Source organism: Saccopteryx bilineata, chromosome 7 (assembly GCF_036850765.1).
Source record: "Saccopteryx bilineata isolate mSacBil1 chromosome 7, mSacBil1_pri_phased_curated, whole genome shotgun sequence".
Classification (NCBI taxonomy): Eukaryota; Metazoa; Chordata; class Mammalia; order Chiroptera; family Emballonuridae; genus Saccopteryx; species Saccopteryx bilineata.
The window spans coordinates 96,890,465-96,905,992 of NC_089496.1; the positions used below are offsets into that span (position 1 = coordinate 96,890,465).

Sequence of the window (15,528 nt, forward strand, 5' to 3'; positions counted from 1 at the left end):
AATACTTGAAGTCGTGTTTTGCACTGAATTGATTGGACCCATTAATAGCCTCATCTGCCAGTACTGTATTTTGAGACATCATGGCATAAACTTTGTGTGTAAGAGTGGGTTCATTGAATTAAAAAAAGGCAGCATCTAAAGAGCCTTTATTTCTACATAATGATGCTTTGTCCTATTGCTGTTGGGTATTTGTCAGAAGAGTTGAGGAAGGCTGCAGCCCAAAGTTCTGTTCTGTGCCTTGTCTGTGCTTCTGTGTTCTTTCTAGAGCTGGTGACGTGAACAGTCAGTTGAACTATAGGAGAATTCTTGTTATTGAATGAGGTTCATGTTCAGCAAATTTTTTCTTTCCAAATGGGGTCTGACATTTTTCCGCTCACATATTGGGGTTCTGTTTGTAGCTGGGTTTTAAATGCCTGTGCAGTGTTTAACTATACACTGACCAAAGGGGCTTTGTGATGTCTAAACTGTTTGCTTCCTTTTGTGTGTATTCATTGTGTCTTGTGGGGTAGACACACCCATTCCATACAAGCAAGTTGAACCACTTGCCCCAGATGAAATCAAAACTGAATGTTGAAACGGGTAGATTTCGGTTAAGCTTGCAGGGTGACATTGTGTCATCCTTTTTTGGACTCCTTAGCATTTCCTTACTTCAGTTTCCTCTTTGTAACTTGGTAGTAATTGTGTGTAGCAGTTTCCTAATGTCATAGGATGTGAGAATAAAGGAAAATCATTGTATCATAGAAAAGAGCACTAGCCTGGGAATCAAGAGGCTGTTTCTTTGGATACTGGTTTCTTCACCTGTAAAATTAGGAATTTGACTTAGCTCTCTAAGATATTTTCCAGCTTAAAATACCATAATATTTTTTGTAAAGATATATGTCTATTCCAGAAATATTAAAAGGAATGTATTATAGTTGAGAATAAATGTTTAGATACCAACGCAGAATTATTTTTAAAAAAATTACGTGAAAAACTAAAGCTTTGCTTTAAATAAATTGTATGTGTATATCAGAAATTTTGGAAATTTACTTGTTTAAATATCTGAGCAGTAGAAATAGCTATATAAATCTTCTCAACAAGAAAATAATATTCAAGGTGAACCTCTTGTCACAAGTGTTGTGTAGGCACTTTATTAAACATTGCTTATACTCAGTGTAAAATTATTAGTTGTTTCACCTTAGGTAAGTGGCTGTAAATGTTTTTCAGTGTATTTTGCATTGTGGCCCAATACATACACCACATACACACCACTTACTCTCTGGAATAAATTCCTCTTACAGCATAGAAAACACTGCCATTTTTTTGTTCTATTTTATTTTTTTAAATATTGAGCTGAATGATTTCTACTGTTATCCACTGAGCTGGATAATTTCTACTGTCGCTTTGAACTGTAGAATAGTTACTCTTAGACTTTCATAGCTGTTCCAGAGCAAAACTTGCCAATCAGTTTGCTGTTACATATTGAAATTAGGTCTGACCAGGCACTGGCGCAGTGGATGGAGCATTGACCTGGAATACTGAGGTCCCAGATTCAAAATCCTGAGGTCACTGGCTTGAGCACGGGGTCACTGGCTCATCTTGAGTCCCCCCGCCATCAAGGCCCATATGAGAAGCCATCAGTGAATAACTAAAGTGCTGCAACTACGAGTTGATGCTTCTCATCTCTCTCCCTTCCTGCTTGTCTCTTTCTCTCAAAACAAATATTGAAATTAGAAGATTTTCTACGTAACTTTTATAGAAAGTCAGCAGTTACTATCCCCAGTATTACTCTTTTTTCTTATAATAATTATGTAATAAAAAGAAAATGGAGTGAATTTTTTTCACCAGGCCCTATAGTGACTCCCAAGTCCCCTTCTGTTTACTTCAGTATGCTATATAAATTATATCTTATTTATGCAGACTGCATTAGTGAAAACTAAGACACATAAAAAAGAGTTGGGAAGACTTTTCTAGAGAGTGAGATCTAATGGGTCATATAGGTTAGATGTACAGTACCAAGTTACCTTGATAGACCCCGTCTTTGTCCTCACCAGTTTTCCGAGGTTCTGCAGAAGTTCCCTGCTCTGCTTTAATATCCATATTAATTTTATAACTTAAATATGCACATGGTAAAAAGAGAAAGCAATACAAAGTATATATGCTGTGCCAGCCATTCGTGAGTTGGCCCTGACAGTCATGGTTTAGCAACCAATCAGGTAATGTTGGGTTCAAGTTCAGTAACCTTTTATTTTTTCAGGTGAGAGGAGGGGAGATAGTGAGACAGACTCCCACAAGCACCCGGACAAGGATCCACCAGCAAACCCATCTGGGGCCAATGCTTGAGTATTAAAGCTATTTTTAGTATCTGAGACTGATGCGCTCCAAGGGAGCTATCCTCAACATCCAAGGCCGTGCTTGAACCAGTCAAGCCATTGGCTTCAGGAGGAGAAAAGGGAGAGAAGAGGGAGAGGATGGGGGAGAAGCAGATGGTCACTTCTCCTGTGTGTCCTGACAGAATCGAACCCGAGATGTCCATACACCAGGCCGACGCCCTATTCCCTGAGCCACCAACCAGGGCCAAGTTCAGTAACTTAAGTATAAGATTATAGGCAGATCACCTACCCTCCTTGTTCCTCAGGTTTACCATCTATAAAATGAGAGGTTGGAATAGATGTTTTTAATGTCCCTTCCAACTATAATATTTACCTAATATTTTTGTTGGACTATTGATTAAAGCTATATAACCGTAATTATATAAAGTTTCTGTAATTTAAATTGAAAACATCTTTCGTATATATTGTGTGGTCTGTAATTTATTTGACCTGCCATATGGCCTAAGCTATTTGAAACTTTAGGGATATAAAAAAAGGAAAGTTGAATATTATACTATATTTTACATAAACTCTCCTTTGTAAAATGTCAATTTCAAAAGCATAAAACCCATTCCAGGAGTAAATTCAAGCTTTTGTCGAGCTTGAATATTTGAGGAGAAGATTCTGAGTGAGGTGATGTTTGTTTTTAAAATGGATCTTTGTAATTTTCAATGAATCTAACCATTCAAAGTTAATCCTAAAGGCTTTGAAACTTGGCTTCAGCCCCCTACTTAAAATTGTTTTCACATTCTAACCCTCTAATCCACATCTCCTTATTTCACTGAATGCTAAAATTGATATTGCTTGACATAGCTAGGTTTCCTGACTTGATGCTGAGGAAGCAGCCTTGGACTGGACGCTATCGCCCTGCCAGCAAAGTTAAGTTACACAGCAAACAGCAACATTACCAGGTAACAGAGCAGGAATCTTTGCTCCATCGTGCATGGGTTGTTTAGCATTGCCTGTTTTACAATTTTATTCTTGTGATTCTGTCAAATGACAGCTTTCCTGAAAGCAAACTTCAATGTTTGATTCGTGTAATGGCAACAGGCCTTGAGGTAGGGGTGCCTGTGTATTCGTATGCTGGTTACCCTAGCTTCTTGGCAGAAGGCTTGACATACTTTGAATAAATACTCTTTTCTAAAACCTGAGATAGGATTTATTTTCCAAGTAATGGTAGATAATTATAGTATATGGTATATAATTGGTAAAATGGTAGATAATTATAGTATTCCTTGCTAATTTCCATTTCAATTGTTTGACATATGATTCTGTTTATCATAATGTGTTGAGGACTTTCTAGGACCCAGGCACTGCATTAAATGGTGGGACTACCTAGGTGACAGAGACAATCTCACTGAAGTCTAGTACAGTGACAACTGTTTCGATTTCTTTCATTGTTGTTTTCTAATATTCGCTGGTAAGTGGAGCTGGAAAGAGAAAGTTCTTAATCTGAGTCTGTGAAAATAGATGAAAACAAAGCATGTTTTCATTATTTAAAACGGTGATCATACCATGTTAGGGTATTGTCAGTTACTGTGCAGGCACATATGTGGGTTTGCTAGTGACATCAGTTTCTCACTAATCAAATTCTAAATGAAATAAAGTTGCGATGCTTGGACTAATTGAGCCTCAATTTTAGCCTACTAAAATGTATCTGAGATATAAAAACTGGCTGCAGTTATGGTAGCTCAGATATACTAATGATTTAAACAATTGCTTGTTCGTATGAAATTAACCTTGAAAATGGTCACACTGTGTCTTGATGACACATCCTGATACTTTCTTTGTCAAGTTACCCCATCCATTGTGGTATTTATGACTAAGGAAATTCACTATAGTTAGAAATATACAGGATACTGCTATCTACAGGATGTTGAACAAACTTTGTCTAAAACATTTTAAATCATTTTAGAAAAACAGTTATAGCAAAATAATCAAATAGATGGTAGTTTGAGCTGAAGAAGAAAGCCATTTTAAATGAGAGAAAAAAGTTGAATCGTTACTCTAGTCCATTGTGTAATCCCAGAAGGGACTGACGTTTCTCCTCTGGAGCCCACCCAGCTTTTGGCCAGGGTCCTGTGACACACAGTGGGAATTCACTTCCTATCAGGAAACGCTGTTTTTCAATGTATTATCTTGTTGAGACAACCACAGTGAACAATAGGCTATTAATGTATTAGAACAACAAGTGTCATAACTAAGCCAATATTTGCTTTGTTTTGAGTGTTACACTGAAAAAAAACACACACTTTGGCTGGGCCTCAGAATACATTTGTACACTTAACCATCAGTGACTGCTGGGCACAAAAGCCATGACAGTTAAAAAGAACAAAGAAGAAAAAAAATGCTTTAATAATGGTGATGAACTTTGGCAGGTTTACTCTACTCACTTCCTGTCCACAAAGAGACAAGAATAAATTAAATATTTCAAACACATCTTTCAGGTATGAAAAATGTCCACTTAAAAGCCTGTTTTGAGTCTTGGAAGCCACAGCAAGAAACTGGCATAAAGGAAAAAAGCCTTCACCAACTCATGTTCTCTTGTGAAATATCAAACCCTATTATAAGATGGATCACATTCAATTTTGGATATTTATATTTTAAATAGTTTGATAATATCACTTATTTGGGGACTGACAGCTTTTAAAACGTTACTTTTCATAATGATTAGGGAAAAGAAAATTCCATTTAAGGCATAGGCAGTTAATATCAAGTCACTACTGTAATTATGTGATACGAGCTCAGTAAAATTTTAGACCTGGAAGGTAAACTGAGATGTCATCTGGTCAACCACCGCATTTTATACATGAAGAACTTCAGATCTTACCTTTTCATTGAAATCTTCCTTTACTATCTTAAGCCAAAATTCTGTTTATTAGCAATCCTCAACCGTTCTTGGAGATCTCATATTTATCTTTTTTTGGCTGTTGTCGTAAACTGGTTTTTACTGCCAGTTATCTTTCCATGTGGTCATGTTTTAGTTCTCTCTCTGATTAAACTGGAACGTCCTGAAGGGCAGGACGTAGACCTGTGCCTTCGATTTCTTTATAGTCTTTCCTTCCAGCTGATTTAGTGTTTGCTGAGTGATGGAATCAGTAGTTTGGGGGGCTTTTTTGTAGCTTTATTTGCGCCTGGTCTCAAAAACACAGCAGCGGTAAGTATAGGTTTTGTTTAATTGCTTTTTTTATACCTTTTCAGTCAGCTTAAAACATTTTCTATGCAGGTCACGATATTACTACCCCAACCATCATGGACATCTGGTTCCTTTGACCAAACCATGGTTAGCCCAGTTTTCAAGGGTTGCTCTAGGTTCCCTGCCCTAGCTTAGTCTTTTTCTTTTTCTAAATTATTTTTATTTATTCATTCATTTTGGAGAAGAGAGACAGAGAGAGGGAGAAGGGGGGGAGCAGGAAGCATCAACTCCCATATGTGCCTTGACCGGGCAAGCCCAGGGTTTTGAACTGGCGACCTCAGCGTTCCAGGTCTACACTTTATCCGCTGTGCCACCACAGGTCAGGCCAGCCTAGCTTATTCTAAGACGAGTAGAGAATGAGATATTCTGAGTCAACAGCCCTACTCACCTCACTCAGTTTTATAAACCCTATTGATAACTTCAAATGGACAGTAGAGCAAGTAAAATGATGTTGACCCAGTTACTGGGACAGGCAGACATACACAGATAACTTCAAAGCAGCACAAACAGACAGAGCACTTTGGGAACACAGAGGGGAAACAAAGGCTCATTCTGATGGAAGAGCTTGGGAAACCATAATTTAAGGACAGGGCTTTTGAACGAAGACCTCCGAGTGTGGGTTAAGTAGATGGGTGAAGATGAGAGGGGAAAACAGTTCAAGTGTCTGAGAAGTAAGGTGAGCCAAGCCTCAGTCAGGGAAACGGGTTTTCCCTGGGAGAGTCATCATTCCCAAGTCTGTAAGGGACGACGTGAAGCCTTTGCATCTTGTTTTTAGAACCTGAATTTTAGAAACCCCCAGGCTGATTACTAAGTTTTTTTTTTTAAGATGGGACTCTAAGATGCTTCTTTTTTTGAGAGCGAAACTAAGAAAATGGTATTGTGGTAAATTACAGTAGGTAGCTTTGTGCTTCTCAGGTGTAACCATGGACTCCAAGGGTTCTCGTATCCATACTACATTTAAGATGTTTGAAATGACATTTTCCACTACTTGACAACTCATTAGAACCCTTGCCTGACAAAGGACATCAAAAGTAGACAAAAATTATTTACCAAACTCTGGAGAGCTACTTAAGTTACTAAGCTCCATGAAGATTGATTTTTATTTGACAATAGAGGACTTGACGTGCGCTTTAAGTCCAGCTGAATAAGCACTGTAGAACTGAGCCGTGAGTCTAGTCTTGGTGAGCCTCAGAAAAACAAGAGTCCTACTGCAAGCCTGAGTTTTAGAGCAAGCAGTTTAAGTGGACCCTTCAGGCATGTGTGAGTGGGCACAGAAAGCTGAGTCATGCAGTTCACTCTCTCTAGTGAATTACCACAAAAGCTTGAAAGCGAAGCATTCTCATTATTTTAAAAAATGGTATAAATGGCCCTAAATTCTTATGAAAACACATTTTAAAAAATCTGTTTAGTGTGTTGTTAACCCTGAATGCATACCTACAAACCCCTTAAAATCAAGAAACTGGAGCTTGAGTCATTAGCTGCTTTTCTTTTTCATAAAAGTTAACCTTTTATTGACTGTAGTGTAGCTTCAGGAATTAGTTTTCTTGCCAAACCTTTATTTAAAGGTATTATTAATGCAATTTCTGCTTAAAATCTTTTTTTTTTCAACGACAGATTGTATAAGCTACAATAATGCATACATGCTACTCTATGCAATACTAAAGCCCCAAGGAAGATAGATTGAGGGCTTGTGTAAGTCACGTTCTCTTTTGGGACCTGTTTCTTCATTTGGAGTGAAATGAATTAGGACTGGATATAATAATATTTTATATCCTTTTAATCTCTAACACCTTTAAATTCTAAAGGTGGTGTTCCTCTTTTAGTTCTCATTAGGTAATAGTAGGGAAGGCAGTATTTATTTCTAAAGAACTGACTTTGATTCTGCATGGGTGTGCTATCTATCCACATTGTTATGACGGTAAAATGCCTCCTAAAATTGGTATTAATAGGATGGAAATTCCATTGGAATGGCATGGTCCATTGGAACAGTATGTGCATTAGTTTCCTAGGGCTACCATAACAAAGTACCACAAAATGAGTAGCTGAAAACAACAGAAATTTACTTTCTTATATCTCTTGAGACCAGAAGTCAAAATTCATGGTTTCAGCAGGGTTGGTTTCTCCCTGGGAGCTCTGAGGGAAAATCTGTTTCATGCTTCTCTCCTGGCTTCTGGTGGCTGCCAGCAATTTGGTGTTCCCAGGCTTCCAGGGCATCAGCCCAGCCTCTGCATTCATCAGCCCATGGCTCTTCCCCTGTGTGTCTCCTCTGGGTCTCTGTGTCCACATCTCTCTCACTGTTCTCTTATAAAGACTTGTTGGATTTATGGCCTGTCCTAATACAGTATGACCTCATCTTAATTTGATTACAAGTGAAGGCTCTATTTTCAGATAACATCACATTCTGAGGTAATGACATAAATTTTAGGGGACACTATTCAACCCACTACAGTATGTAATGTTGAACTTTAGGTCTAAAGACAATTCATTTGAAAAAGCTAGTTTCACAAAAATGGTGTTGCGGGGTTTTGTTTGTTACACAAACAGATTCTGAGGTTGATAAATATCTCTTTTCATAGACTTTTACTTAAAACTATTACCAGATTTCTAAAATGACAGATGATGGACTATTACTATTTTAAGTGAACGAGAGAGAGAGACAGATAGACAGGCAGGAAGGGAGAGAGATGAGAAGTATCAACTCATAATTGCATTACTTATTCATTGATTGCTTCTCATATGTGTCTTGATGGGGGGGGGGGCCTCAAGCCAAGCCACTGACCCCTTGCTCAAGCCAGCAACCTTTGGGCTCAAGCCAGCAACCAAGGAATCATTTCGAAGATCCCACACTCAAGCTGGCGACCCTGCACTCAAGCTGGCTAGCCTGTGCTCAAGTCAGTTGAGCCTGTGATGAAGCTGGTGACCTCAGGGTTTTGAACCTGGAACCTCAGCATCCCAGGTCAACACTCTATCCACTGAGCCACCATCTGTCAGGCTATGAACAATTATTTTTTAAAGTGATTTCCAAGTACTATTCTCTGTGCTTAATAAGTTGCATTTTCATGGCTCAATATTAGACTTTCCATTGGTGGAGGTGGGGGAAGGGGGGACAAATGAGGTTGTGATAATCTTGAAATCCTTATAAGCCAAAATCTGAAAGAACTTCAAATTGGACCTCTTTGTAGTAACAATGTACTGAGTTACTTACAGCTTTTGGGTTGACTTTTACAGCTGTATTTTATAAGTTACAGCCATAAAAGCCAAAAGATTTTTAGAATACTAGAAATAGGAGGTCAACATGAACTCTTGGGACTTACTCATACCCTGTGTTCTTTAACATTTTATTGGTATATTTTTGTAGTTTTTAAACCTTATTTTTTTTTTATTCATTTTAGAGAGGAGAGAGAGAGAGACAGAGAGAGAGAGAGAGAGAGAGAGAGAGGGGAGGAGCTGGAATCATCAACTCCCATATGTGCCTTGACCAGGCAAGCCCAGGGTTTCGAACCGGCGACCTCAGCATTCCAGGTCGACACTTTACCCACTGCGCCACCACAGGTCAGGCCTGTAGTTTTTAAAATAAGAAACTTTGCCTGATATTTGTTGTGTCCTCCCAGCTTCCCTCCTGTCCGTCATTGGTCACAATGACCCCATTAGGGATGGGCCTCTTGGAAGTATTGTCCTTAGTAACAAATCAATTTTCTAGGTTAGCCTTTTGGGTGAATGTTTGATTTTGCAAAAACCAACTCATTTTTAATGACCTTTGGAGGATTGTTTGCATTTCATCAGAATTAGGAACTAGATTTCTTGAGAGCAGAAATCCTTGAGAAATAGCTAGATGTATGATTGGAATTTCAGGGAGTTGAGTTTTCTATATTGTATTCTGATACTCACTTTGGAAAGTTTCCCAGGTTTCTAGAGTAGATATGAAGTAATAGGTAACAGTGGCTTTGACCTCAAACATTACTCTCAAGAAATGTCAAAAGCAAAAAGCTTTAAATTTTCAAGTTTCAGTACTGGACAAATAATTAAGTAGACTTTAGTTCATGAAGTATGTGAGAGTTGACATTTCTTTAGGAAAAAAATAAAAAGGCTTTTTGCCCAGAAGACTATGTACCAAATAATAAAGAGACTTAAGGTAACTCTAGAAGTTGAAAATTGATAGCAATGAATCTTTCTTTAAAAATCATAATCTCCAGTGATCCCATTTTTTGAAACCTCTCATTTATCATGAGTTGTCAAGTTCTGGATAGTTTCCTGGATCTCAACTTTTAAAATTTCACTGATACCAGGGGACTTAGTAACAGAAACTAAATGTCTGAGAAGCACATTTGAGTAATCAATCCACTTAGTCAACTTTCTCTTAGGGGAAAAAAAAATTCTTTCTTTTATTGTTTCCGCAATCGTTTTCCGAAACTCCATGTTGTAGACAAGTGATGACCGAGGGAATATATACAGAGTGTCCATCGTATTTTGTAGAAAGAAGGGTAAAGGCTCCAAGGCATGTGTTTTTGGACTCTGTAAAATAGGTGACGGTCGCCTCTCTCTGCTTGATTGTTTTACTCATCATTTTACAAGACTATGTTAGTTTATTGAAAAATCAGTTTCATGTTAATTATTTTCCAAAAGATTCGTGTTGGGAACAATTTGAGCTAAGTCTAGATAGTGATTGAGTTTAGACATTAGAAAATACGTTTCCTCTGAACTTTTTGAACACATTTTCACATTTGTAATTCCTGCCCATTGCACGGCCATTCTCATTGGTAAATTTATAATGAAAGATTTTTTTTTTTCAAGTTACCAGTGAATGTTATTTCCACTCCTACCAATGTCTAAGCAAGTAACTGCCTCTCATCTTCCAAACCCCTACTCTTCAAATACAGAAGTCCAGCTCACTATTCCTTGCAACAGGTAATGTTGGTCAATAAAATGTTCTGCAGCCTAACCAGGCAGTGGCACAGTAGAGTGTCAGACTGGAATGTGGAGGACCCAGTTTCGAGACCCCGAGGTCACCAGCTTGAACCCAGGCTCGCTGGCAGGAGCAAGGGGTCACTCGGTATGCAATAGCCCCCCGGTCAAGGCACATATGATAAATCAATCAATGAACAACTAAGGAGCCGCAACGAAGAATTGATGCTTCTCATCTCTCTCCCTTCCTGTCTGTCTGTCCCTATCTGTCCCTCTCTCTGTCTCTCTCTGTCTCTCTCTGTCTCTGCCACCAAAAAAAAAAAAGTGTTCTCCATCAGTCATTGGTGCTTTAATGAGAAAGAGGTCTGATTCATCCTCTGCTTCGTACAGCAGTGAATGTCTTTTGTCTTTGGATCACTTGCTGAATGTTGACCTAGCAAGCACCTGCATGAAATTTTTATACCACTGCTTTGCACTTACATTTTAAACAATGTATATTATGATTGCATCTAACTACTATGTTCCAGTTGTACAAGTACAGGATGTATTTTTCATGTTTATCAAAAGAAGTTTATCTTAATTAGCAATGTTATTTATAAAACAAAGTCAGAAACTAAAATACACATAGCTGTGCCTTCCATTTGAGTTTTTTTCTTTTCACTTTTCATTGAATGCAGATCCAACTGTCAACTTTCATTAAGTATAGGACACTTAGTAATGTGATGTGTTGTTGCTACTATTACTAGTTTATTTTGTTATAGGTGTATTTTTTTGTTGTTGTTTAAATTGGGTTTTTAACTAAGGCTCAGATTAATAGTATCTCTTACTAATCAACTCTAGATTCATTGTTTCCTAGAGTTTTAAATTGAAGTTTAGGATATATATTTTTATTTTAAATATATACTTAACAAAAATCTTTCAGAACAACACCAAAAAAGGATTCATAAATTTAAGAATGGTTTTGATCAATCTTAAGATTCTGGCAGTAGGCCAGAGAGAGTTAGGTTTCTACATTTATACTCGTTTTACAGTCATGCAAGCCTTTTTAATTTTACTACTTTGAACATTTACCATTTCTATTTTGATACTAAATATTGTGATCCCATATTTCCAGGCGCCACAGTACAGAAAGGCCATACATAATCAAGGTTGTAATAGCTATATATACTTCTGGGAAATGACAGGCCTTCGAGCCATTTCACCTTTTTTGGTCAGTTTTTCCACACCTGTTAAGATTTGTAACCATGAATAACTCCGTATTTGAAGACTTATTTGGTTATCTGAGGCAAATTATTAAACCTCAGTTTTAACTGTGACGTTGGGGATGCTGCCAACATAATCTTTTTCTGGGGGTTGATTTGTTTCTTTATAAATCGTTCAAGGCCCTCAATTCTTTCAAAATGATGCCAAATTAACTTTGAGTGCTAAAAGTGTAAACTCAAACATCATTTGTTGTTACTGAGGGCACAATCAATGTCATTTTGATAACCTCTAATTAAGACAGTAATTATCTCGTAGGTTAATAGCTACAACCTCCAAAATAGTGATCACTGCCCATCTGGTAGTCTTTTCAGCTGGACTTGAACCAGTTTAAGGGCCCTTGCTCTGTGTGTAGTTGTTTTTGTTGGTTGGTTGGTTTGCAACTCAAAGCAATGTGGAATATTGCATGGTATTTTATGATATCACCCATATTGCCTGCCTCATTAAGTTTATTGGTCTGACCATCTCCTGATACTCCTTGTTCTTATGCATCTTCTTTATCTGGCTTCCTAAGCACTGATGGAAAAGAAGGTCAAGTATGACAAATGATGAGGCAACAATATTTTGTCATGGCAAGAGCCCTGGCTTGGGAGAACTTAGATCACCCCTGATGATGCCAAGTTGTATGATCTTGGAAACATCTCTTTATGAATACTTCTAATCTAGAAAATGAGATTTGGACTAGATATTATCTTAATTTTTGCTTCAAAGCCTTCAAAAAACAAGTGAAAAGGCAGATCCTTGACTTAATAGTAATGTTAGTGGATACATCTTAAAGGAAATGTATTCCTTAGGTGTTTAGGTCAAACAAGTCATCACAATAAAACTACTTAATTTATACATCTGCTGTTCTGTGCATGCTAGGCAGACAGATGGTCATACCTTAGGTCCATTTATAAGCACTAGAATTTTTAGCCCTTTCTTATATCCTGTTCCTTTCAGTCAATGGCATTTTAAAATACCGGCACAAACTTTTTCTGCCAGGCTTTTTCTTATACTTCAATGAAGAACTGAATTTTGAAGTAAATTTTGACCATGGGGCAGTCAGTGACTGACATGGTAATGCTAATAAATGTCATTATGATGATTTTATAGCAGTACCTGGTACTCGAGAGCAATCACTCAACATCTCTGAGTATAGTTTCCACTCATCTATACAATGTGATCTTTGAATCTAGTCTGCAATATTCCAGGACAACTATCATAGAATCCGTAGCTATTACAGCAATAGCAATAAGTGCTTTGTGGGATAATTAATTCTTCTCCCATTGGGCACTTAAAAAATGTCATCTGTATTGCTTGGTTCTACTCAGTGCCAGTTTCTTTGTTTTTTTTCATTTTCCTTGACATTTATCAACTTTTCCAGAACTATTGATTTCATGTCAGTTATATATAAAAATTTGACTAGCAGTTGAATAGTTCATGTCCTTAGGAATTTAAAATGAATAAAATTTCACTGGTCACTATGAGGGTGTGGTTTGTCATCGTTTGTGCAGAGTCCAATTTGTTTTTTAGAACTTTAAATACCTTCACAGTTTCATTGTAACTTTCAGGAAAAAATTCTAACTCAGTAAACAAGCTGTTACTGTTTTGAGATTTTTAAATTTATTTATTGATATTAAAGAGAGGAGAGAGAGAGAGACAAAGGGGCACAGGGAATAGGAAGCATCAACTCGTAGTAGTTGCTTCTTGTATGTGTCTTGGCCGGGAAGCCCAGGGTTTTGAACCTGTGACCTCAGCATTCCAGGTTGATGCTTTATCCACTGTGCTACCACAGGTCAGGCACAAGCTGTTGTTGTTACCAAATATCCTGCTTTGAAGTCTTGGCATATCTTTGATTATTGTTTTAAATATGGAACATTAGGCCTGGTACTTGAAAGTACAGCCATCTCATTGCTTATATTCTAGAGAAAGCTGTTAAAACTGCCAAGAATTTTAAGTTTGGAAAGACTTTATAAGTGGTAACTTTTCATAAGATTGTTTTTACCATTCCCAGCCTAGAAATAATACAAACCAGATTGATTTGGAAGGAGCTGTGATATAGTAAAATAATTCAATTCAGCTGCCACTTATGGAGTATTCTGCCACCGGAGGGACTATAAACAAGCAGAGATCTGGACAACTGTAATAGAAACAGATAAGAGTCAGGAACAGTGGGGGTGGGGAGAATCTGACCTTCAGTTATACAGATAGCACTTTCTGAGTGCCCAAATGGTAGAGAATTTAATTATCCCACAAATCATTAGACCTTATTTCTATAACCTGCCATAAACATTTAAAAAAACAAGCTATATCAAGGAATGCTTTCTTATTTAATTGTCTCTCAGCACATCTTCATTCCCCTCCTCCCCCGTATTTTTCTCTTGCTTTCTCTCTCACACACACACCTCTCCATTTCTTTGTTTCCCATCTGACCATCACTTGAATTTCTAGGGTAGTGTTTTTCAAACTGGGTCACAACTCATTAGTAGATCATGAATCAATTTGACCCACATTTTTTACAAAATGAAATAGATTAAAAGAGAAAGTATCAGAGTGTAAGGGAAGGCATCGTGTCATGAATTTAGTTTATTTATATATCTCGTGTATTTGTATGTGACTATAATATAAAATATATTTCTTATTGTTGATTGCCATTTTTAAAAGCTTGAAAGCTAGCATTCTAGAGTGTTTCATCTATTTGGGTCTTGAACCTAATGTTCTTTAAACATACATGTTGAATAGTTAACTGTGTAAATATTTGGATAACATTTTTAAAACTAGAACTTTGTTTATGCTTGATATCTTGTTTCTAATCTGCATGGCCAGAGGAGAGCCCATAGTGTCGACAAGTTTTATAGCATTACTTTTAAAAAGAAAATATGTTTCCCGCATTATTTTCAATTCAAAGAACACTGTTAAAAGACTAATTTTTTTTTCTTTAATGAAGTTCATACTGGTTTGCACTGTCTTATATTGTTCTGAAATTCTAGAAAGCCTGACTGTTTATAGTAGTATGGTATTAAAAATATGGTTGGTTAATTTGAAAGAGGAGGAGTCTGGGAATTGAGTTGTTTCACATATCACCTAGAAGCAGAAATATTTGTGTTAAGTTTTATTGTCTAGGGTTAAGAGGAACTAGAATCTACCATTTACTTTCTTAAAATATCCCTTCTTGGCCCTGGCCGGTTGACACAGTGGTGAAGTGTTGCGCTGGTGTGCGGATGTCCCAGGTTCAATTCCCAGTCAGGGCACACAGGAGAAGTGACCATCTGGTTCTTCACCCCTCTCCCTCTAGCTTCTCTCTTTCTCTCTCTTCTCCTCCTGCAGCCATGGCTGTAGTTGGCCCTGGGCACTGAAGATGGCTCCATGGCCTCCGCCTCAGGAGCTAAGAACAGCTCAGTTGCTGAGTGGCAGAGGAACACCCCAGATGAGCAGAGCATCGCCCTCTGGTGGGCTTGCTGGGTGGAACACAGTTGGGGCGCAGGTGGAAGTCTGTCTCTCTTCCTCTCCTCCTCACACTGAATTAAAGAAAAAACAATCCCTTGTGAGGCAGTATAGTGAAGATGTATGACTCCCAAACCATGGCAACTCTGGGTTTTTGTTAGTTTGTTTTTTTGTTTTGGTGAAACCAGTCAGAACTGCTGTGTAGTTGGAATTGGCATTAAGATCGTGAGTTTTAGAGTTCCACAGACTAGATTTAAATCCTTGGCCCAGCACTTCCCAGCTCTTTGACCTGAGACAAGTTACTTCTCAATGACTATTTCCTCCTGTGAAATGGAGATAATAACAGCTACCTGATAGGATTTTAAGGGGTAAATGAGCCCATGTATGTGAAGT

The 15,528-nt window shown here is 37.7% G+C and overlaps 1 protein-coding gene across 5 annotated transcripts in view; it reads left to right on the top strand.

Annotated features, from left to right (window-relative positions):
* Positions 1-15,528, top strand: part of ADD3 (adducin 3) — a 132,116-nt gene that overhangs the window by 75,112 nt on the left and 41,476 nt on the right. Inside the window, exon 2 of one of the 5 annotated variants that reach the window (XM_066240467.1) lies at positions 3,165-3,262. The exons of the other annotated variants lie outside the window; for them this stretch is intronic. The gene's annotated coding sequence lies outside the window, so the exon portion shown is untranslated. The remainder of the gene's footprint in view (positions 1-3,164; positions 3,263-15,528) is intronic. 5 annotated transcript variants of the gene reach the window in all.